The 25,956-nt window shown below is 36.3% G+C and overlaps 1 protein-coding gene across 24 annotated transcripts in view; it reads right to left on the reverse strand.

Annotated features, from left to right (window-relative positions):
- The window catches only part of NRXN1 (neurexin 1), a 1,142,110-nt gene that overhangs the window by 878,083 nt on the left and 238,071 nt on the right, over positions 1-25,956 (reverse strand). The window lies entirely within an intron of this gene.

Below are 25,956 nucleotides of genomic sequence, written 5' to 3' on the forward strand. Positions count from 1 at the left end.
TTCTCTAAAAGTAGCACTAAACAGTGGTTCTGTATCTATGACACAGTACAAATGTATATATTTATTTTTGAGGCTGTGTATTAGCTGATTGTGGATTACCCTTGAAAGTATGTTTTATAACATAATGTTCATGCAAATTCTACTAAATATATATGTTATACAAATATGAAATACGAAGGGAACTGGTATATAAATAATGAACTGACTAGACTATGCATTTAATACTTTTTTTTTTTTTTTTTAAACAGAGTCTTGCTCTGTCACCCAGGCTGCAGTGCAATGGAACCATCTCAGTTCACTGCAACCTGTGCCTCCAGGGTTCAAGCAATTATCCTGCCTCAGCCTCCCACGTAGCTGGGGTTACAGGCAACCACCACCACGCCTGCCTAATTTTGGCTAATTTTTGAATTTTTAGTAGAGATGGGATTTCACCATATTGGCCAGGCTGGTCTCCAAATCTGTTGTGATCCACCCACCTCGGCCTCCCAAAGTGCTGGGATTACAGGCGTAAGCCACCATACCTGGCTTTAATATGTATTTCATAACACAATATTAGCTTTTATAGGAATCATTGCTTGAAAAAGCAGACCATTAAATTGAATTTGAGTTTGATGACTCAAGTCCTAGTTCCTTTTAAATATGTCACAGCAATTTGTTTGCATCACTTGTTTCTTATCCATACATTTTTTCTTACCATTTACGAAATGTTTGTTATGATAAATATTATTATACCACATAGATATTTCTATTCCCATCCCAATCGCCAATCTAATTTGTAAACCTTGCCCTGTGATCTAAACTGAACCAAATAAACAATAACAAACAAAACTGTATGCATCTACCTATTCCTATTGATTACATATATCCTTTTCCTGCCTTGTCTTTACTACTAGTATATTAATTCCTAAGCCCAAGAACTTTGCATTCCTACAGCTCTACTCCATCCCTTGTGTTAAACACGAATTAAAAAGAATGTAAACCAACATTTTAATTTGTCTCCTGATAGCTCCAAGATGATCTGATTTCCTGTGTGGTAAGAATATCTCCTATCCTGTATTTCAATCTCCATCCAGGCCTTCAAATAATATAGTCTATCAGTTTATAAACAACATTCCCAGTTGAATATGATTCTCTAACAGTAGCAGACAGAATTGTTCCTCGGTATCCAGTGAGGCATCAGAGGACAGCAAAAATCTCAGCAACACTGTATTTTTTTAATTTTTTTTTTGCTTCTGTGCCATTCTAACCATTTCTTCCCCTGAGATAATCTCATCTTTTCCTTAGATTTGTGCTTCTGGACTCACTGATGAATTTAGATTCTATTCAAAGGTCCTCACACTGCTATGTTCTGTTATTATTTATTAACAAAATAAATATTTTATTTTATTAATATCTATCAAATTTATATCAATAAAATAACTATTATTGTTAGCAAGCAAATGTTAGAATTTTTATTCTATTAACTCATTCTTTGAGGATTTCTTTCCGTTTTCTTTTTTTTTTTTAATTTCAGTTTCCCTTTTTTTTTTTTTTTTTTTTTGGTGCTTTAAGTTCTAGGGTACATATGCAGATCTTTGTTGCATAGGTACACACATGCCATGGTGGTTTGCTGCCTCCATCCCCCCATCACTTACATCAGGTATTTCTCCCAATGTTATCCCTCCCCAGCCACCCAACCCCTCACTGTCCCTCCCCTAGCCCCCAACCCCCCAACAGACCCTGATGTGTGATGTTCCCCTCCCTGTTCAACACCTGCCTATGAGTGAGAACATGTGTTTTGTTTTCTATTCTTGTGTCAGTTTGCTGAGGATGATGGTTTCCACATTCATCCATGTCTCTACAAAGGACATGAACTCATCCTTTTTAATGGTTGCATGGTATTCCATGGTGTATATGTGCCACATTTTCTTTATATCCAGTCTGTCATTGTTGGGCATTTGGGTTAGTTCCAGGTCTTTGCTATTGTAAACAGTGCCGCAGTGAACATATGTGTGCATGTGTCTTTATAACAGAACCATTTATAATCCTTTGGATATATACCCAGTATTGGGATTGCTGGGTCAAATGGTATTTCTATTTCTAGATCCTTGAGGAATCGCCACACTGTATTCCACAATGGTTGAACTAATTTACACTCCCACCAACTGTGTAAGAGTGTTCCTATTTCTCCACATCCTCTCCAACATCTGTTGTCTCCAGATTTTTTAATGATCGACATTCTAAGCTCCTGTTTATGACTTTGCAGATAACAAACAAAACTATAAAGATTGTAACTATTTATTGGGCTTTAAAGACACAAGAGCTGCTTTATTAGTGGACACGCTCAGTGTTCTGTCCAGGTGGTTGCTATCAATTACGAGTGAAGTCTTCGCTAATAGTCACTTAATGAATAAATGGAAAGGAAGACCAAAATGTTTTTCATCCACAGAAAAATCTTTGCCACAGCATTGATATGCTAGTAGTTTTGTCTTAACATTTTGGTCTCTTATAATCTCTTGTTTAAAAGTCAACTTTTTAATGTAAACATCTCCCCGTTTATTCAGAGTGATTCTTTTCTGTTGGAATGAGAATCATTATCTCTAAGCATGCATTTATGTGTTGTTTAATTGGGTGTGGTGTGGTTGTTGGCTCTGTGATAAGAAAGCGTCACAGTCTCTGACCTCTAGCTGCTTAAAATCTAAGATGAAGTAAATATTCCAATATATTACTGTGGGCCCAAAGCCTAATGGGCCATTTAAAATCATTCTATGAAGAAATCGACTGTCATTTTGACAATGCTGAGAACAACATATGTCCCTTCACATTTCAGCTTGTGTTGGATCATTAGGCACAAGTTTGAACAATTCCAAGGAAAACTTATAAACACATTTTGAAATAAAATTTGGATGTAAAATATCAAGACTTAACAGAAACATTTTGCAGAATGATTTACTTTATAAAATTATTTGGTCCATACTTCTTTCAAATGATGTATTTTTTGTCGGATTTAAGTCAACTTAATTGACATGTTATTATTTATATAGAAAATTAACTTGTTCATGATTTGTCAGGGACACCAAAGATGTACAAAGGAAGGGCCACATATACTGCAGAAATTTTATGCTATTCTCTTTTATTTTAGAACATTCATAATTTTTAAACGTTGCATCAACCTTTTGAGGCAATGTTGGTGACTTCTTCATTTGACTGAAACATCCCTGCATATCAACAATTTGAAAAACTGAAACACTTAAATGAAACCCACATACATGTATGAAAAATATACATGTTATACTATACACATAGTGTAATATATATATGTATCCATACATACTCATGCCATCAGAGAACACTTCATTTAGAGTAGTATGAATTTTCAAGCAGGACTCAAGTCTCATTGTTATGGAGCTACACCCACAAATCCCCCAGGCTACTCTAGTTAAAACTCTGGCAGAAATTTTATTCTGAGATGGTGCTCCTGCCACATCACACTGTCAATATCTAATATTCCGAAGCTTCAAGGGCCAGTGCCCACCGATCCTAGTCCCATTTAAGGAAATGCAATGCAATCTAATGCCAGTTCTGAAAGCACGTAAGTATATGCTGCAATCAAAGATTTAAGTGACCATTTATTTTGTCTTGCATCTGCTTGAGAAAATCCTTTGCCAGCCAATTTTCTCCTATTAGAATTAGCTTTCAAAGTTAGACTGTCATTTGCTTGCTTGCAGACAAAGGTAACAACTTCAAATCACAAAAATATGTATTTTCAGATGGTGAATATTTGCTTTTTTAAGTACGGAGAGTAGCGATCCAGCTAGTCTTACTAGACTTTATATATTGCTTAAATTAACTGCCAAGAAAAGCCTCCAGGGGGTAAATTGCCTTTTTGTAATATTACCTTTAATTTCTTTTAGCAAATGGAATATGAGGTTTAAGTGGGTTAGAGAAAATCAAGTAAAATATTTACGGTATACAATTTTCCACAGTCAAATGCCTAAAAGCAAACATTTTGTGGTTAGTTTACTATGAATGTACCAGGGCTAGCAAGGGAGTATTTTGCAAGATAGTTGACTTTTAGAACCGCTTACAGGTTGAAACTACAAGCTCCTAATAACATTTAACAATCAGAATTACTTTGGACACCAGCCCATGTTGGCTAATGCTGGCTACTTAGGTTCTGTAAAGCTTTTGTAACTATTTTGCAAACCAAGTACCATAAAACCAAGCTTTCAATTTTACATCCAATGTGTCTGTGCTGGCATTACAGGAATACCAGGAGAGCATTTTAAAGGCGTAAGGTCAAATACTTGATATTCCATTAAGTAAAATATAAAAGAAAATATTGCACATCATCTAAATAACTTAAAAAGTTAAGTTCTAACCAATATTAAATCTGCAAGGGACAGAAACGAAGCATGGTGAAATAAAAAAGAACACTGGACTGAGAATTAGGCCATAGGCAAATCAAATCTATTCTGAGTCTAGTTTCTCCATTTCTTAAAAGGGCATACTAATACTGGCTTCACTGACCTCTTTGCATAAAAGTCTGCATGTAGAAATGCTTAAAAATCTAGACAATTTAATACAAATATTAGACAATACTATCATTTCCATTTCTCTTGATAATCATGCAGCAGGTCTCTGAACAGGACTTGTGCACTGTGTTATTCATAACATAACTGAGAAGAGGTGGTAGTTTTCACACACCTCCTCCCCTCCTATTTTTCTTCACACTTGATGAGCTTCAGAGATACAGTCACTAAACTCCTCAGACACTTTTAGCAGCATCAGAAGCAGCTGCCACTGACAATCCTGTCTGATTCCACAGGGACTAAGGATGTAAAAACAATGAGTCATTACAGGTGCGTCTGCCTTTTTCATTCAAAGACAAAATGAAAAAAAGATGAAATTCACCAAACCCAGTGTTTTTAAAACAGAAAGTGAAGAGATCAACCAGGAAATACTTTCTTTCTTTAATTCATATGAGAGGAATTTACACATAATTTAGTAATTTTTTTTTTAATAGTCTGCTGCTGTGCTGGGTGCTGCCCCAGTCTACAAAAAAGAGTGCTATCTAACTTCAAGGAACACATTGTTGGAGAATAACAATATAAGGAATAACGGTAGCATACAATTAATTCTAATTCCAAGTAGAACCCTGGTGAGACCAGAGGTAGTAAGAAGGCCACTGGAATTAATGAAAGGAAGGTGACAGAGTCCTGAAAAGGTTTAATGAAAGCAACAGAGATGACATTTGAGACAGCTTTGAATGAGTCCAGGGATCTTGGTGGGAGGAATATCACTGAAGATAGAGACTAGCAAGAGGGATATGTTCAACACTGAGAAGTCTAAGTAGTTTCAAGAATTCCTCCTACAGTTTCCCCATCTACTCAAACGTGCCTGTTTGTGCAAGCTGCTGCTGTTCATCTGTTACAAAGGTGACATTAATAACCTAAATTTAAAAAAATCTTTAAAACTGCCAATATAATGCAGAATCCCTACAGATTAGAAATGAAACATTTACTATACATGTAATCATGCTTTAGAAATTAAAAATAAATGCAAATATGCAAAACAAAGATCACATATAATCCCACCACCCACAGCTATTTTGATTTATGTCCTGCCAAGACTATGCCTGTGTACCCATATACATTTACATATCTTTTTCTTTTACTATACTTTAAGTTCTGGGATACACGTGCAGAACATGCAGGTTTGTTACATGGTGGTTTGTTGTACCCATCAACCTGCTATCTACATTAGGTATTTCTCCTCATGTTATCCCTCCCTTAGCCCCCACCCCCAACAGGCCCCCGTGTGTGATGTTCCCCTCCCCGTGTCCACATGTTCTCATTGTTCAGCTCTCACTTATAAGAACATGTGGTGTTCGGTTTTCTGTTCCTGTGTTAGTTTGCTGAGAATGATGGTTTCCAGATTCATCCATGTCCCCATAAAGGACATGAACTCAACTTTTTTTATGGCTGCACAATATTCCATGGTGTATATGTGCCACATTTTCTTTATCCAGTCTATCATTGATGGGCATTTAGGCATTGCGGCACTGTTTGCAACAGTAAAGACTCGGAACCAACCCAAATGCTGTTGCACTGGGAGAAATACCTAATGTAGGTGAAGGGGAGATGGAGGCAGCAAATCACCATGGCATGTATATACCTATGTAACAATCCTGTAAGATCTGTCAATGTACCCCAGAACTTAAAGTATATAAAAAGGGGGGGGAGGCTGTCAATGTCTTGCCATGGAAACATGCAGAAATGCAAATGACCAATGGAAAATTGTCTAATTGTCTCCAAGCTTTTAGCCCTGAATGTGCAGGAAGAGAATAAAAGATTTTGTGAAGGAAGGAAGGATTGTGAGTCAAAAGCATTCAGCATTCAAACTTGGTTCCTAACTCAGCCTTACCTGTGAAACCTCACAGCAGTAACAAATCAGCCAAATAAAAAGGTGGTTTCTGGTGAAGCTGATTTCTAAAAACTGGACTTCCTATAGAGGTTATATAAATAGTGATTTTTCACTTTATAAAGCAATTCTCTATAGAATCTTTAAATATCAAGTTCTCCTAGTATGAGTAGAAAGTAAATTAGTCTAAGAGATATGTATGATTTTTTATTCAGCATATTAATTAACAGACTATGATCAGGATGAAACTGACTCAATTCAAATCTGGCTCTGTGTGTTGGTTGAGTTACTTAGCGTGCTTCAGTTCCCTCTGATGTAAACTGGAGGCACTGATGGCTATTGACTCCATCACCACAAAGCTAATGAAAGGCGCTTTTGTCACTGCATGATACATAGGAAACATTCAACAAATGTCAGTCATTATATTTGTATTATTATCACTGAAAATGAAGTCATTAAGTTGATATATTTTCTTCTGTTCTTTTCCTCTATGTTTACAATTAACTACAAAATGTTTTCTTTTCTTGAATGACAGAGTAGATGCTAAATAAAAGAAGATTTACCAAAATCTAACTCTAACAACAAATGGGTTAAGGTTCCAATCAAATTATAGGTTATTTCTAAAATTGGGAGAAGGGAAAATATTGAGAAAAGGATGATACACTTTAGGAGGCTGATGCAGGTGGATCACTTGAGGTGAGGAGTTTGAGACTAGCCTGGCTGACATGGTGAAACTCCGACTCTACAAAAAATTAGCCAGGTGTGGTGGCCCATGCCTATAGTCCTAGCTACTCAGGAGGCTATGGCAGGAGAATCACTTGAACCCGGGAGGCAGAGGTTGCAGTGAGCCAAGACTGCGCCACCGCACTCCAGCCTGGGCTACAGAGTGAGACTCTGTCTCAAAAAAACAAACAAGCAAGCAAAAGAAAAGGATGACGAATTTCTAAAGATGAATTGTAGCACCTGTGATAACTTCTTTATTTCTATACTTTTACGCAGTGTACTAAGAAAGAACCCAAAAATAAGAAAAAAGAAAAAAGTTCTATAGTATTCAAAGGTCTGTAACATACTATTCACTTAACACAAACAACCTATGAAGCTTTGAGATAGAGTATTCAAATATTTGTGGGGGGCGGCAGAGGGCTGCATGACATTCCTCTCCAAAATGTAATCATTATTTCCAGGTATGGTTGGTCCTAAACCTAACACTAGTGACTCATATTTTTCCAGAGATTATGAAGTAGATGGAAAATGCATACTTGAAGAAAAGGTGGTGAACAAAGATGGAGGAAGACTAATAAATGGTGGCTCTATTGCAAAGGCAAAGCTGTTGAATAAACGGGGAAAATGAGAGAACTCTGTACAAACTAAGCCATAGCATTTTTGAAAGTTTCATTATGTTTCTGAGACTTCCCCTTTGATAATGTGGAAAGAATAGTTTGTTCCCCTTTCACCACCACCCTACTCTGTTTTTATTACATCTATTTCACATCTGAGACAAACGAATTTTGGAGAAGTTATATAATTTGGTCAAGATCATGCATATAGTAAACAATAGATCTAGGACCGAATTGTAGTTTAAAAGTCAGTTTATGTGTTAGTTTCACTGTATTATACAGCATCAGCTTAACTTGAATTCCAGCCAAGTGCTTATTCTCCTAAAGCCTACATCACAAACTACTGAAATAATTCTCGGCCAACCCAAGCATCAAATAAAGAATAACCTCACCTTCTGGTGCCCAGCCAGCCTGGGGATTCTGTTAAATTGTGGGTGTAGCTGATATTCTTGGTTACATGGGGATCCTTCTGTTAATTTTGGCACATATTTGGCTTTTCTTAGGCTCTCGGTCTGTGACTTTTTAAGCTATTCAGTTGTATCCTGGCTATGTCCATGTCCTCAGAGAATAAAACAAAATCATAGATCAGGCTGTTCTTTTTATTTTATCCTGGACATTCTCATTCCCCAGATAAATCACAGGTGCAGCAATAAATCTATGGGGAAAAGAACAGTACAAGTTCCATTTGAACGGCATTCTCTACCTTTTCTACATTGTATCTACTATTCACAGTGAATTGCTACTCAGAAATTTTTTCTCTCTAGTACTCTAGCCACATAAATCACTTGGTAATATACATACTAGTTTATTGTTCTTCACAGGCAAACATGGTGCTACTTTTTCAAGAGTGGGAATAACTCATTCTGAACAACTAGTCCCCCAAAGGCATATCCATAGCTCTTAACTTGGCTTTGACAGGAATTATAGGAGTAACATAAATATTACTTGGCAAGAAAGCTGATAGTAAACCTGGTCTTCTTCTTGTTCCTAACCCTGCACCTATCGTCTGCCTAGCCTCATATTTAAAGAATACCTTTCACTTTTTTCAAAGATCCAAGTAACAAATTTTCAAAGCTTCACAGAGTCAGGTCCAGTAATCTTCTGCTGAGGTCTAAAACCTTGCAACATTCTGAAAAATGGCATCCAGATAATTTTGTGGTTTTGTAAGTTAATAGTATATATGAGTGTGTGAACGTGTATGGGTAGGTATGTATGTGTGAGAGTGGCTGAAAATTCCTTAGTAAATATATTACTTTGAGTAACATCAGGAATTGTGCTAGGCACAATAAATCATAAATGAATTGAGTCTTTGAGGAACTTTGTTACACTTTAATCAACAAGTCAGATGGAGAAAAAAATGCTTTTACTACACCAGCCGGAGTACTAGGATATAAATGTGGACAGGGTCCTGTCCAGAGAGAAGGGTGATTTGGTTTTCAGGGACAAGTTGTCTTGAAGTAGATGGCAGTAGAAGCCATGAATGCATAGGCGTGACCCTGGAAAAGAAGAACGTGGACAGTGTTGCAGGTAGAAGAAAAGAAAGCACAAAAAACCATGGTGAGTATGGAAAAACATGAACATTCATTATTACTAACAATGACAGTTTGGGAAGGGTGTGGCAGAGTTAAGACTTGAAAGATATTATGATGACGACATTCTGCAAGACCATATGGACATACTTCGAAGCTTAAAATTTAACCTGTAGATAATGAGAAATCATCAAAAGGCTTTATGGAAAAGTGTGACAGAACAGTTTGCCTTTGAGGCAATCCAGTCAAGGATGAAATGGGGTTAAGATCCCAGGCAGGGGAAAAATTAGAGAGCAAATGAAAGCAATAGTTGCCAAAGATACAATGAGGACCTGGGCAAGGGTGATGGTAACAGTGAGAACAGAAAGACCCATAATGTGGGCACCGTGTTCACAATGAGATCCTCTCTCCAGGGGCATGTGAAAGGGATAGCCACAAGGGGATTAGAGATATGAATTGGAATATACTGTATCCTTCCCCTAATACACTTCTTGAAGCCATAACTCCCAATGTGACTGTATTTGGAGATTGGGGCTTTAACGTAGTAATTAAAGTTAACTTAGGTTATAATGATGATACCCTAATCACACAGAATCTGTCTTTCCAAGAAGAGGAAGAGACAACAGAGCTTTCTGTCTCTGAGAGCACACAGAGAAAAGACTATGTGAGGGCACAGTGAGAAGGTGGACATCTGTAAGCCAGGAAAAGAGGCCTTGCCAGAAACTGACCATGCTGGCACCTCAATCGTGGACTCCAGCCTCTAGAAGTCTGAGAAAATAGACCTTTGTTTTTTAAGCTACCCAGTCAGTGACACTTTGTTATGGCAGACCCAGTTGACTAATACTGAGGGTTTTGTTGACAGAAGTAAACTCTAAAAAACATATAAAGAGAGCAAAACCACTGAGAGACAGTCCTGAAGAAGCAGAAGGCCTGGAGTAGAGATGTGAGTAGAGCAGGAGCTTCTGCTTGGTAGTTTCGTAGGATGAAGCAGAAGACACGTGAGTTCCCTGTAGAAGGGAGTTCTAAAGCATGGAATGATGGATTTCTGTTTCTGAGGAGGCTATTCTAGAGTTATGCTTGGATCAGCCAAACTGTTGTCCAACTACTATTACATCCTGAATCTATTTTCATTCCTGAAGTCTGTGCGGTAGCCAAGTCTGTTTCTTGTTTGCCTTGCTTACCCGTGTGGTATAACAGCCACGCCCCCGCCCTCCTCTGGCATCAACTGGAGCAGGCCTTTTCACTTGTACTCTGAAACTGGCAAACATGGAGAGTGGGAGGAAGAGATGTCAGGATGAGCAGAATGCAAATAATGACTGCAGGCTCCAGAAATCTTGGGATGAGATGTTAATTATCTCAGAAGATGACTCCAGAAATCTCAGGATGAGATGTTAATTGTCCCAGCAGATTCTATAAAAAATATGAACTGCAATATGTATATGAAGCATGAATATTTCAGCCATCCACATTATAATACCCGAAAACCTCTTGTGCACATAACGAGGGCCATCTATGTAACACAGGAAGTGTGGCATGATGCTGTCTCTAAATGAAGAGGGGCTCTTTTTAAAAAGACACCACAAAATCTGTTTTTATTCCTCTTTATAGCAAATTGGCTTAGTATAAATGCCAGTCTATAAAAGACTTCATCCACACTCTCGGTACCTACCAGTTGTGAAGAAAGAAAAGAAGGAAACCTCTGTATGCACTTCTTCTCAGCACCTGCCAACATGAGGCTTGGGTTTTCAGACAGAATTTCATAAATGAAATAAAAAATAATGATTCTTCCTTTACCTGTATGCCATTATAGCGCCATCAAGTGTAAGACAAGATTAAAGGTTTTAGATAGTTCTTGCAGAGGAATTGGCAAGTAGATTATTCTTCTGCCTGCTTAAGGATAGTTTCAATTTTGATCTGAGACACATCGCGCGCGCGCGCGCGCGTGTGTGTGTGTGTGTGTGTGTGTGAGAGAGAGAGAGAAACAGAGAGAGACAGTGTGGCAGTTCCTCCCTTTTATCTTCTACACTAATGCATTCCACCTGTGTTTTTAACATCCAAATGCTATCATATTTTAATTATACTGATTAATGCCTGCATAAGAATTACAAATGGTAAACCAATCTTCCCTCAAATTAGCTTAGTCGATCTGTTTAAAGGCAGAACAGTGAAACAGGACATCAGGCTAAAATCATATAAAAAATGGAAATGTCTTCATTTGTTTTTGTTTGTGTACTTTTAATTAAAGGTGACAGAATGGCCCTTCACTATCAGTGCAGCAAATACAATGTGCAAAGATGAATGCATTTCCAGCTGTAGGTTGCATTGCTGTTTTGGCATTACTCTTACTGTTGGGAAAACATCTGTGGAAAATAAGAAGCTAGGGAGTTCTCATAATAAAACTGGAAAGAGATGTCAAAAGAATTTTGCCATCTCCATCTTTGGAGAGCTTCCTAAAGAGGATCATTGCGTGCTCTAGTTGCTCTGACCAGAGATTCCAACTCTACTCTGAAATACCTTACAGTATCTTTAAATATCTCTTTTATGGGTCTCTGACAAAGCAAAACAAAACAAAACAAGAAAATAGGCTGGGCGTGGTGGCTCACACCTGTAATCCCAGCACTTTTGGGAGGCTGAGGTAAGTGGATCACATGATATCAGGAGTTCGAGACCAGCCTGACCACAGTGATGAAACCCCATCGCTACTAAAAACACAAAAAATTAACCAGAGAAGGTGGCGGGCACCTGTAATATTCCAGCTACTCCAGAAGCTGAGGAAGGAGAATTGCTTGAACCCAGGAGGCAGAGGTTGCAGTGAGCCAAGATTGCACCATTGCAGCCTGGGACACAAAAGCAAAACTCTGTCTAAAAAAAAAAAGAAACAAAACAAACAAAAAACAAGAAAATGGAAAATCATCTAACCTAATTTGCCAAGTAATTTAAGGTGAAATAATTTTATCCTTGGCCACTTTTTGAAGAAAATAAACACAAAACATGTATTTTTTTTAAAATCAGGGCTTTATAACAACCTTGAAAAGACCAGGAACCATGAGTTAGTTGTTTTCCTGAGTAAGGACATTGTGGAGCAGAGAGGTGAGGACTGCCTTCGGCACTGGTGACCTGCCCTGAGGCTTTTTCAGTCCATGATTGTCAATTCTTTCATCTAAAAATGGAGATCTCACCACTTCTCAGCATGCCGTAAAGATTAAATGGCATAATGTACATGAAAGCATCCTGAAAATTTCTGTATATTGACCTACTGTGAGTCTGCAGAGATAAATATCCCAAAATATTTTTGTGCTCCAAAATATGAGAAGGTAAATATGGCTTTTCAATTCCAGTATTTTATCATTTCTGCCTCATTGTCTTCTCCACTCTTTTTAAGCACTTTACCAAGCACTTTCTGTTGAGAGTGCATCAATGACATGTAACAATTCCACACACAGCTTGTTTCCATGAGTCTGATGCTTGTGGACAAGGATACAGTCATCAGTTTTGAGTGATAACTTTTGTAACATCATACACTCTTGTTTCTAAGATACCTACTAGTGGAAAAATGTATGTTTGTGTGTGTGTGTGTGTGTGTGGGAGAGAGAGAGAGTATTTGTGTGTGTGTGAGAGAGAGAGAGAGACAGACAGAGACAGAGAGAGAGGAGAAACCCTTTCAAGAAGACCTCTTTAAATCAGGGATAAGGTTATTTCTGAAAATAAGATAAAAACCTAAACATACAAGTGATGGCAAGCTTAACTGCAATGCATGGCTGTCAACTGTGTGCCTAATACACACCAGAACTAAAGCTTAGAAAACAAAAATGAATAAAACATAGCCTCTACCTATAAAGAGATTACAATGTAGAAGGGTAAAATGGATAAGTAAACGCTGTAATTACCATAAGCATTATGATAAGGGTAACTAAGGCCTCGAGTGGTCATGGACGGTTTCTCAATAAAGGTGCTACCTGGTGTAACTCCTTGATGGATGATAGGGAAATGGAAAGACATGAGGAGTGGGACACTAAGAATGAAAGGAGCAGGAAGTGGATTGAAGGAGAAAAGGAAGACCTGGAAAGGAGATAGCTAATGTTAAGGGCCGTGGGTCCAAACAAACCAATAAAAAGGCATATTAAGGAATTTCATATATTCCAGAATGGCCAAGGATTTTAATTGTAATTTTACATTGTATATACATTTTCATATTTTTCTCTATGCATATAGACAGCTACATCTTTATATACCTACTGCTTAGACCCCAAACGTGATTCATGGCTGCCAGCTCCTCCACACACAGGTGACAAGAAAAGGGCCAATGCAACATGCCTGCAATGCCCAAAAGGTTTCCTTCTGTTAAACGCAACCATGAAAGAATACAGCTTAACATAAACTCATTGAAGCTTCATCTTTGAAGCAAACAGTGCAAAGATTTCAGCTCTTTTGAATCTCAGCTACAGGGCAATCACAACTGTAACTAACTCCTACATCTTTCATCTTTTGACAATGAAATTAAAATATTGCTTCATGCTACAGTAGGAAAGAACACTCTAAAATAAATAATCCCAAAGTTGAAATAAAACTGAAAATAACAGCAGTGCCTTTCTGAGATAGTGGGCAGCAATGTTAATGAATGGAAGCTTTGCACAGAATTGAACAAACACGTATTGATTTTGAAGGTATACAGAAAGACTACTGAGATAAACTACAGACAGCAGAAAGTTAAGAATCAAAGCCAAAATGAGCCAATTTAGACAAGGACCATAAATTATTTTTTCAAAAAGGGATACACAGGGAAAGTAAAGATGGGAGTTAGCATTCACCTGAGATACCCAATGACAGAAAAGTCATGGAAGTCATGGAAGATGTTTGATACAGAGTGAGATGGATAAAGCTCATTTTGAAACCTTAAATTCTCCCTGCTCCTAGTTTGAATAAAGAAGAATTCCTCAAGTCCTAGGTTTTCAAAATTATGTCTCTTAAGGAATGTGTAGTTTTGCAAACCAAAGCAGGATCAGCTCTTTTCATCTCACAGTTATCTCTGTCATTGTTCCTGGTGGTGGTGACATGCTGGTCTTTCATATTTCTGTAAGCTTGGCCCTTTGGGTTTTCCCACAGTGTCAGCCTAAAAGGCCAAGGAGTTGTAAAGCTGGTTTTAACCTTCCTCATTCCCTCTCAAAACACACACACACACACACACACACACACACACACACACACACACACACACACACACGGTCTACCTGTCCTATGGCCTCCGAATTATGAAATGTGCCCCATTCAGTTCTTGAAACTTTTTCCATTTATCCATGCTGTTCAATCCAACTTTGATCCAAAGAGACCAATTAATCTTTAAAATCAGAAACTGCTTTAATAACTCAATAGAGATAGATGACTATCTCTTACATCACTTAAGTCTTTCCTTTCCCTAGGCATTTCCTCTCTAGATTTTGGGTCACCAAAACAACCCAACTGCCATCTACTTGCTCTTCTCTACATAAACAAAACCATAGTGTACAATACAGGTTGAGTATTCCTTATCCGAAATGTTTAGGATTAGAAGTGCTTCTAATTTTTTATTTTTTGATTTTAGAATATTTGTCTATACATAATGTTTGCATGGGAAATCTAGGCATGAGCAGAAAAGATATATCACAGCTGAAGATGACTGGGTTTTCTTCCCCTTAAGAGTTCTGAATAAACTGTGTATTGTGTGCTTGTATTTTGACTGCAACTTACCACATTAAATCAGATGTGGAATTTTCCACTTTTGACATCACGTGGGTGCTTAAAGCTTTGGATTTTGGAGCACTTCAGATTTCATATTTTCAGATTAGGGATGCTCAACCTGCACTAGGAACTAATTTTTAAGGTTTCCTTTGTTTGGTAATTTTTATGGAAAGAAGAAAATCTCAGCAGATGAAATAAACAGCCACTAAAATTGGATTTATGCCGTTATTTTATTTCAGCAATAAGTAAATGCAATCAAAATGTTTTCTTAAAAAAGACTGTCAAAAATAAGACATATATGTAACTAAGAGTGAAATCTTTGGAGAGTTAGACTTTAAAGCTCAATATGAATGTAAATGCTTTACTAACAGTGGGATTGGAAATTGGATAAGTTCCCTTGAGATAGAAATAGTCAAAACGCTACAGGAGATTCCAAACTGCTTTCTACAAAAAAATAAAATCTTAGCTTTGCCTATATGTAGGTCTCTAGTTCTCCATGCAGGAGAAATGTGGTCTTCCACTCCCAGGAGAATAATGGTTAGGTTTCTCAACTCTCATAACAGAATGTCAACATCACCATCTGCTCATCTGGCTTTTAAAGGACGCATATGGGCTCATCTTCTGGCCCAGATTCTCCTCTTGCTTTGGGGCTTTTCCCTTCCGTTTGGTCGTTAGTATGTACTCCTAAGTTTGCCAAATGCACGCTAGAGGCCACTGAGGACTTTGCTGAAGAATAGCTTAGTATGAATTGAATTCTTATTTATTCGAAGGTTTCCCTGAAAAAATTCCTCTGCACCTTATTCAAATTGTAGAGCCCCAATTGTAGTCCTTGACTTTGGTAATTTAAAAGTTATTTTAAAATTAAGGCCTTTGTTAATAAATACTGTTTGCTTAAAGATTAAAAGGTAGAATTATATCCTTCAGGCCAAACTGCAGTCTCCATGGGTCTTTATCTGCTTGTATTAATTCAAACAGAAGGTTCTGGGTGTCATCTGTCACTTAGAGCTGAAAGTAAACCTCTGGAAGCATACATTTCTGTTGTTGTTTCCATTCTACATGGGCTTAAAGTAAGCTTTAGAAACATACTTCACAACGGAGATGTGGGTGGGCATCATGAACAGTTAAGCATGAATGCAGAAAGTAAAAGGACAAAAGAAACAAAATAATTGCTTAATGCATAAATAAATTCAAATCCTATCTGAAATGTAGTATATTGGGAGAACATTAGCCAGAGTCTCTACAACTAATTAGCTTTGTGACTTTGGGTAAGACATAATCTCTTTGGATATTTATGCAAAGCTAGAATTATGTGTGAGAAAGCTAAAGTTTAGAAGGACAGAAAGCAATTACAAAGTAAAGACTTTGAACACAAATCTTGAATTTTACCATTAATTGAATGACGGAAAAAAATAAAGACTATATTATTAACTTATATTTGTCTATTTTCTCTGTAAGATTTCCAATCCATGATTCAGAGATCATGTCCATCTTGATCACCACTTTATCTCTGGTGCCTAGTCCAATGCAGACTGACCATTTAATATATTTTGGAGGAAAGACTAAATGAGTTTTAAACATATTATCTAACACTGTAATACTCTTATGGCCTCATTCTTCAGTTATTTGCTAATATAATAGAGGCATTTGTATCCTCTGTAATATAAAAATAGAAAGTGATGGTATTGGTTGTAGCTGAATATTTAAAGAGAGAAAGTTAAGCTCAAATAAAGAATTTCCTGAAACATCACTAATGAAAATGTGAGTATAAAATCTTCCATTATACTGAAAGCAAAGCTTTATTTTTTTAATCACAAGAGAAGAGTAAATGGTTAATTAAAAGCATGATATAAAAAAAGGTATCCCATTTAATGAACATGGTATTAGATACTTTAGATAATTTATTTAAATTTCTCAACAACTCAAAAAAATAAATCCAATATTGGTTTTAAATAACAAATTAAAACATAGGAAAGTTAAGTGACTTATCCAAAGTAACATAAGCTGTAAGCAGAATTGAGATTTGAGCACTGATATTACTGTTTCTAATGTCAGCTCTTTTTCCAGAATCTATTTCACATTAATTGATAGTCTACCAACTATCAGATGTTTCACTGAGCACTCTTTGGGAAGAAAGGGAAATTAAACATTGGCATTAGTTAATGAGAGACATTTCTTTCCACTGAGTGTAAATAATAGGATGAAGATAGATTTTGAAATGACAGGATTTATTCAGAAGAAAAAGCAAAGTTTGCTAGAGATCTCCAATCTATTTATGATAAAAGCACTGTGAAAAAACAAGAAAAGTGAATTTCTTAAGAGTAACGTTAGCGGAAAACCCATCATAGTTAACGGTGTGAGTAAAAGTGCATTAATTGTCAATGTTATGAGAATGTTCAGATAAATCATGCCAGGATAAAACAGAGGGCTTATAAACAAGTCTTTCAGTTGGGTGGTCATCAAAAATGTATGAACATCCACTCAGTTAAAACTACTTACTCCTTGGATTTGTTATCTTTATGTTTAGTGGAGGGAAGCGGGGCCATCTTTGATGTAAGGTTCCACTTCACCTTCACTAAAGGGTTAATTAAGAACCATTACTCTAAAAACTCCAAACAATTCTGCACACTTTTATAATGCCTTCTTGTTTATCCCTTAATTTTATTACCATGGGAATTAACAGAAAATCTTCCCAATACAAAAAAAGTGTGTTCTTTCAAAGATAAACAGAAAGAGGCAGCTGAAGAGATTTTTCTTCCTCACAATAGCCTTGGGAAGGGTAAACAGAAGACAAAAATCCAAAGGGACTATGGAGTAAGGGTAGCCATTGAATGACAGGAAGAAAACGTAAATTCCTTGGCCTTCTGGACAAGATAAAAAGAGGAATGCAAAAAGAACCTGGAACCCCCAGAGGACCCTCAGCCTGAGCAGCAGAATTATCCACAATGATTTTCCTGCAATACATTTTTTTTAATCAGCAAAATTTAGCAGCTTATATTTTGATGAAAGAGAGCAATGTTCTTACTGGGGGGCAATTTTGAGCCATAGGGGACGTTTGATAATGTTTGTAGACATTTTTGGTTGTTACAAGTGGAGGGGTAGATGCTTTTGGTATCTCGTAAAAATAGGCAGAAGCAGGGAAGCTGCTAAACACCCTAAAATGCGCAGGGCAGTCCACCACAACAAAGAATTAACCAGCCCAAAGTGCCAATTTCACAGCCCAAGTTCTGAGGCTGTGAAACCTTGGAGTAGAAGGAAAATTTGCATCACACCCTTTTTTATAGGCATTTTTCAGGTTTCTTTGCCTCATCTCACTGAAACAGGCCTGACTAGCAAATTTCAGGAGTGACCTTGTTTCAAGGTGCATCATTTGTCAGCATCAAATTCACATCCTCTTTCTTATTTAAAATCTACCATTAGTTATTTCTCCCTCAAAAGGCTTCTACAATTTAACAGTCAGGATGTGCTATGGCTGTGAAATAGATGTCCCTATCATACTGCTTTAGATGGGAAAAGAAACATTCTGCAGTGTTTATAAGTCATAAAGAATTCTAAATATCTCCCACTCAACACATTCAGGCAAAATGATGGTATAATTTCTGTGCTGGGTAGCACTCTACCATACCATTATGTGTCGTGTGAACCAACCGTAGGTAATGCACTATCTTCCTTTAATCAAATCTGCATTGTAATTTCTATAAAAAAATCAATTAAACACAAGGAGCAATTACTTATTTTTTATCACAGCATAATTTACTTTCCCAGAACAGCAGCGTGAAAATGTGAGGAAAGATCTCATCTACCTCAGTGTATTTAAAGTATGAATATTTTTAAATAAATGCGAATGAAACACTGTCAAATAAGCAATATATTATCTCTATATAATTCCCCATTTACATCAACTTTATGGATGGGTAATATGGCTTAATAGCAAAAGCCTAAGATATCTTTTTGAAAAACAATTTTTTCATAGTCAATATTATGGCTGAAAACATTTTTCAGACTCTTACAGTGAAAACATAATTAGACAACAATTTGCTCATCAACCTCATCAAATCAGTTTCATAAATGACCTACTTAGGTGTCAAATAAACCTAAAAGAGCTATATTTTTTCCAAGCCTTAATCCATCCTTCTTTATATTTCCTTACCTATCTCTGTGTGTTACTATCAAGGAAGTTTGTTAACTACATGCTTAGTAGTTAGTAGGAAATCACAGAGCTAACCCAGCATCCTTACACTGGGACCTGTAGTCTTTTCAATGAAATCTATTTTACTCTGGGCATCAGGAGTTTTTAACTTTAGCAAGATAAGAATCACCTGCAGGGTTTGGTAAGTAGGTTTGGAGAGCCCCCAAATTTGCATTTTAACAAGGTCTCCAGTGGTGCTGATGCTTGACCCCTAGGTCTGGAAACTACCAGGGAATTTATAAGACCCAATTTTCATCATGATTGAGTAATCTGTTATCTGCTCTTACTCACTGAGTCAGAGGCATCAGTTTATTTTTTTTGCCCTTACTTTTAAGTTACAAACCTTATTTCTCAACAGTTAAACTAAAAGATCAACCCACTCCCACCTGGATAATTGCATTTGCTTTCCTTCCTTTCTTCCCTCTTCCTGCTCTTCCCCTTCCTTTCTTCTTTCTCCTCCTCTTTCTTCTCTCCCTCTTTCTCTCTCCATCACCCCTTTCCCCACTCCCCAATTTCTCCCTCCCACACAATTCTATAGATCTGATCTCTTTCAAATCCAGATGTAAATCTCACTTTGGCTATGAAATCATCTCTGATTTACTCCACTTAATATACAATTCTCCTCCATGTGGAACCACTCGGTACTAATGGACTCAATTTTAATATACTAGTTTGTACTCCTTGCTTCATTAATTAGTAAATTAAAGCCTTTGTGTATCCCTATGGTGCATGGCCTTAATTATATTATAGTATTTATTACATGTATTTTCTTCCTTTTTATAACAACGCCTGCTAAAATGATTGGCTAACAATCAGTGCATAATAAATATTACTACCCCAATAATGTACTGTATTGCAGTCAGGGGCTGCAAAGTATTTCATCAATGACCCAAGGTTGACAAGAAATCTAATTAGTTCTTCAACCAAAGCCACCAGTCAAATCTGGGGGAAATTAGCTCCAAATCACAATGCTGCTTTAGCTTCCTCAGTGGCTGCTGATATTATCCTATTAATAATGGGGGAAGTTTATGGAAGAATTATTAAAGAGGCTTGGTCTGGTTGCTAGGCTGTCTGCGTGACTATAACAGGGATTCTCAGAAGCCGTGTTAAGCATGTTTAAATACTCCTAAAATGGCTGCTGGTGATAAACTAGAATTCTCCAAAGTTAATTTTTATACTTCTTTAAAAGCCTGGTTTGCTCTAAGGAAACTCGTAAATGAGACATATTTTAAACATTTCATCATATTTGTTGGATCACTCAGTTCTGAACATAAGCAATTTTGGAATGAAGACCTTCTGGTCACACAGGTAATACGTGTGTTGCAAAAAGTGGGACACCATGAGAGGTATGGAAAGAATGAACAAAAATCTCTTTCTCTCTCTCTGTCTCTCTGTCTCTCTCTCCTTTGCCACTCTACCCCACTGGCCCCATGTAAGAGCTCATGACTAATGGAAGATTAATTCTCTGAGGCCTAAAGGAAAATTTTACACTTTGTCAGTAGTTAAAAAGTTTGGCTTTCCCCTAAGTGATTTCATAAAAATGGAGTAACAGAAGAACTCTCAGTATTAAGGAATTTCTTTAAAGGTGCCAAGGCATTTATTTAAAAGCGGCAAGTTGCTAATCAGATTTCAAGGCCTGAAGTCCTAATTGCCTCAAATTAGTGATCAGATTTTTTACTTAATTTTTTTATAGCAATCCCGTAAATCTATGTGTTTATGAGATTTTTAGTATCTTAGTCCATTTGGGCTGCTACAGCAAAACACCTTCAATTGGATAATTTATAAACAACAGAAATTTATTGTTCTCAGTTTTGGAAACTGGGAAATCTAAGATCAAGGCACCAGCAAGGTTTGGTGTCTGGTAAGAGTCCAGTCTCTGCTTCAAAGATGGTGCCTTGTGGCTGCATTCTCCAGAGGGGAGGACACTGTGTCCTCACATGGCAGAAGGGCAAGGCAGCTCCCTTTTTTATAAGGGTAGAGCCTATTTTATAAGGGCAGAGTCCTCAGGACTTAATAACTTCCCAAAAGTCCTCATCTCTTAATACTATCACATTAGGTATTAGGTGCCAATATATGAATTTTGGAACAACATTCAGATCACAGCAATTAGTTTATTTTTAAATGTTTTTCCTGATTGATTCATAATTAGATTTATTGTTACATGGAAGCTGTGGCTACAGACTTTTTTTCCTCTGTATCGTAGACAAGATATTAGAAATGCAGCAATGGCATTTGCAACTGATATCCAGGTGTAGTCAGACAGTAGTTCTCAATCACTGGAGATTTTGTCCCCCGGAGACATTAGAAAATGTCTGATGACACATTCGATAGTCACAAAGCTGGGGGAGAGATTCTACAGCATCTAGTGAGTACAGGCCAGGCAAGATCTCAAAACATTTTAAAAGTACGGAACAGCATCCACAAACAAAAAATTATCCAATCCAAAATGTAAATCGTGCCAACACTGAAAAACACTGAGCTAGATCATGCGTAGACTTCAGACACAGGTTAATGGAGACTCTTCTACATATTAGCTATGCAAACTTGGGAACATTAATTAACCCTAACACCTCAACATCCTATCTATATTCAGGGTTTAGAAATTATTCCAGTGCAATCTCTGGAAAGGACTGAATGATGTAATTTAATGCAAGGTACCTATTTCAATGTCTGAAACAGAGTAAGAACTCAATAAATCTTAGCCCTGGCATATCATAGGCACTCCATAAATGTTAGCTTCCCATTAGTTCAATTATAATTTTATGAGAAGCTTCTGCTAGAGAAACTGTCATTCTAAGACAAACCAACCTCTCTGAAAATGTCTGGAAGTTCCCAGTGTAAGCTTAAAGAAAAGCTGTCTTGTACATTAATACTTAGGTGATCAGGCTTCTCTGCTCATATAACACAACTCATATAACACAACTCTTTTTTTTTTTTTTTTTGAGATGGAGTCACACTATGTTGCCAGGCTAGAGTGGCGCCTTCTTGGACACTGCAACCTCCGCCTCTCAGGTTCAAGTGATTCTCCTGCCTCAGCCTCCCGAGTACCTGGGATTACAGAAGCGTGCCACCATGCCCAGCTAATTTTTGTGTTTTTAGTAGAGACAGGGTTTCACCATGTTGGCCAGGATGGTCTCAATCTCTTGACTTCATGATCCGCCTGCCTCAGTATCCCAAAGTGCTAGGATTACAGGCGTGCGTCACCACGCCCGGCCTTGACGGGGGCTGGTGGAAGTTATGTACTAAAAGTAGCTATTTCCTATGATTCTGTCAAATATTTACTAGGAGAAAGAAAGAGAATGCTTAATTATTAGGAATAATCATCCAGTAAACTGTTCACTTTAAAGAAATAAGGGGGAAATTTTAGCTATATATAATCACTTAGAAAACTCACATAGCAGTAAAAGCATTTGTTTATATTGTTGTTATAATCTCGAAAATGCAGACCCTCAAAATCCCAAATCAGTATTTTCCTCGATAGTCAAAAAGCAGAATTTGTTTAAAAACTATTTAGTATAATTAGAAAATACTTCTACTTTTCTTAACCAGAAACTGCTTTTTAAGTTTGCTTTTTCAAGTATTAGAGTACTCATAAATATTTTAGAAAAGGCATTGAGTTTCAGCACCCCATGAAAAAGCAGTGATAATTTTGTATGTGTATCTCTGATTCAGGGCATATTTTCCAAACCACTCATCATGTTCCATGGACTGGACCCTTAAAATTCTCTGGTTCAGCAAGTTAACACTGCACACTTTATCTTCACAAAGAAAATAAGAAAGCTTTAGGAGGCGAATCTAAAGAAGGAGAACATTTTCCCTACAAAATAAAGATCATGAGGCTATACACTGATATTTCTGTACAATTGGGTACAGAAATGTCAGATACTCCACCAAGTCAATGCCATCTCAAATGCTGCAAAATTACAGCAGTCTAGATCAATTCTCTTTTGAGCAACAGTTGACAAAGCCATGCAGAAGACTGTTTGAATTTTTAATAAATTCAAATTTTAACCTTCAATATCAGAAGATTAGATCTTGCTAAAAATAATTTGAGAAGCATTTTCTACATTGGCACTTGAGTTATTGGCAGCAATTGCTGAAAAGTTAGCTATTTTATTTCTTTGTTGTTATAATGTGTCTAAATATTAGCTTGGTGCAAAAGTAATTGCAGTTTTTACCACTGAAAGTAATGACAAAAACCTCAATTACTTTTGCACCAGCCTAATAATTTTGCATAAGCTATCTATCTATATATGTATCTACTGTCTATCTCAGTATTCTCTTTTTTTGTAGGACTTGAAAAAATTAATATCAGATAAATTTCCTCTGTTTATATATGCAGTGGGATGATACTCAATTTAAATTCATTTAGTAAATGAATGAGTTATTTGTGTACTTTGTTCCAAGAAGACATATTAAGTTTCACCAAAATCTTTCACTATGTTTAGATTCCATTACAAAGTAGTTTTTAAGTTTGCATTTGAAGGAAAGACAACACTTTTATTCCTATACAGACGATGAAATTGAAAGGCAGAAGAAACACCTGCATTTTGGAGAGATGGAGATGAGCCACAAAGTAGAAAGTAAGATTGTGTGAGGACTGTCCAAAAAAGCCATCCAAAATCTGAGGTGGGCTAGGGAATGTGTTCGGCACACAGTACAGACAACCCCCAAACTGCAGTTGTTCAACTTAGGATTTTTCAAACTTATGATGGTGCGAAAGCAATACACATTCCATAGAAACCATACATCGAGTACACACACAACCATTCTGTTTTTCACTTTCAGTACAGTATTCAATAAATTACATGAGACAGTCAACACTTTATTATAAAATACGCCTTGTGTTACATAAATTTTCCCAATTGTAGGCTAATGTAAGCATTCTGATCATGTTTAAAGTAGTCTAGGCCAAGCTATGATGTTCAGTAGGTTAGGTATATTAAATGCATTGGATGTAACAGCATGGTAACTCAAGTAACAACTGCATTTGTTTAGAAAATACTTGGATTCAATATCCAATATCCAACTCTAATCTTGTGACACTTTAAGACATCCTCAATTGCACACACACACACACACACACACACAGAGAAATATGAGTTTTTAAAAAACAAATGTACTTGAATTTAAAAGATGTTGTGTACACAATTTGTGGAAATAAATGACAGAAATGGTTTCACATAACAAATGTTGAAGAACCGCAATTATACAAAAAGCCAAAAGTCACTATTTTGTGACATACTCTTTGGCCTCTAAGCAGGAATAATACACAGTTTTAATCTTGTCATTTCATCCATTTTATTTTGACCCACTGCTTATACTGAGCTCAAACATATTTTGATTTTCTAATTTTTCTATTTTCAATTTCATTGCTGACTTGTCAGGAAATCTCTGAGGAGCCCAGTTTCCTCCTTTAATAAATGAAAATGAGAAGATCACTCTTCCCCTTTCACATCATCCTCTGTTCACACCAGGTTAAGCCTCACTATCTATATTTACAGTGCACTTTGCATTTTTTTCTATGGTATGTTTCATAATTTGAAAATATTATTTTTGTATTGATTTATGAGCGATTACAGGACACACTGTAGGAATCATGAATGTTTTGCTAACAGATGTAACCCATGTCAATGAGTCGCTACTGTCTAACTCAGGGTAGTCAGCCATGGAATAGTTATAAAATGAATAAATTAATAATGGAATTTTAATAGCACTTGTTATAAGAATCTTCATTTGTAATGACATTTTGAATTTTTTTTGTCTTAAATTGTTTAACATTTTATAGAAAATTTTTATATCACTTTCTAATGTATGCAAGCATAAAGTCAAAATTTATTACATTTTTTTGATTGGCTTCTATTAAACTGATTGCAGAATTTTCTACACATCAAAGTTATTTTTTCCAATTTTTAAATTTCTCTGATTCATTAAAATTATTATCAATTATTTTCTATGTAAGTTTATAAGAAGCAACTAATTCACTAATGAGGCTTATTTATATCAGTTTCTAGTTATTTCTGGCATTGTGAGGTTTTGGCATAGTTTTTATTAGCATTTCTACCGAACTAAATTTTTCTGAGTCAAATTGTTCAGTTGCCAATTTTTTTGTTCAGGCTAAAAATGTACCTATGACAAGTAGTATTGGGTTTTATAAAACTGTAATTTATATCTGATGATTATGTCAACCTGCAATATGTACTGTGAATCATTTATTTCTTGGAGAAAAGAACAAGGCAAAAGTTTCAGAATTTGTGAATATCTCTTAGGGAAAAAAAAAATCATAGTTACATAATGATTCAGTCTGTGGATATAGTAAGGTCTAAATGTCAAGACCAAAGGTGAGAACCAAAGCATTCTATGCTTCTACATTATACCTTTGACACAAACTTCGATCTTTAAAAATAAACAAAAACAAACCCAGATTCTGCTAAAAAAAAAAAAAAAAAAAAAAAATTCAAGAAAAAAAAACTCAGTTTATATAATAGGTTTTGTTCCTAAATTTTTTATAATAATCTAGTTTTTATATAATTTTTATATTTGTAATAGGTTTTGTTCCTAAATATTTTATAAGAATCTAGTGTTTATATAATTTTTATATGTGTATTTTCACTATTTCAAGGCTAGGTTTGATGTATTAGAAGCAAGGGCAAAGATTTGGTAAAGCAGTGAATCCTTCCAAAGACAAAAATTTATTTCTGATATAACTTTTGAAGCAATGTGAATTTTCTTCTAACAAGTTACCTTAAAATGAAATCAAACTGTAACAATTCCTTGGTTTCTATGG

The sequence above is a fragment of the Aotus nancymaae genome, unplaced genomic scaffold (assembly GCF_030222135.1).
Source record: "Aotus nancymaae isolate 86718 unplaced genomic scaffold, 86718_ANA_hifiasm-v0.15.2.pri h1tg000057l, whole genome shotgun sequence".
In the NCBI taxonomy this organism is placed as follows: domain Eukaryota; kingdom Metazoa; phylum Chordata; class Mammalia; order Primates; family Aotidae; genus Aotus; species Aotus nancymaae.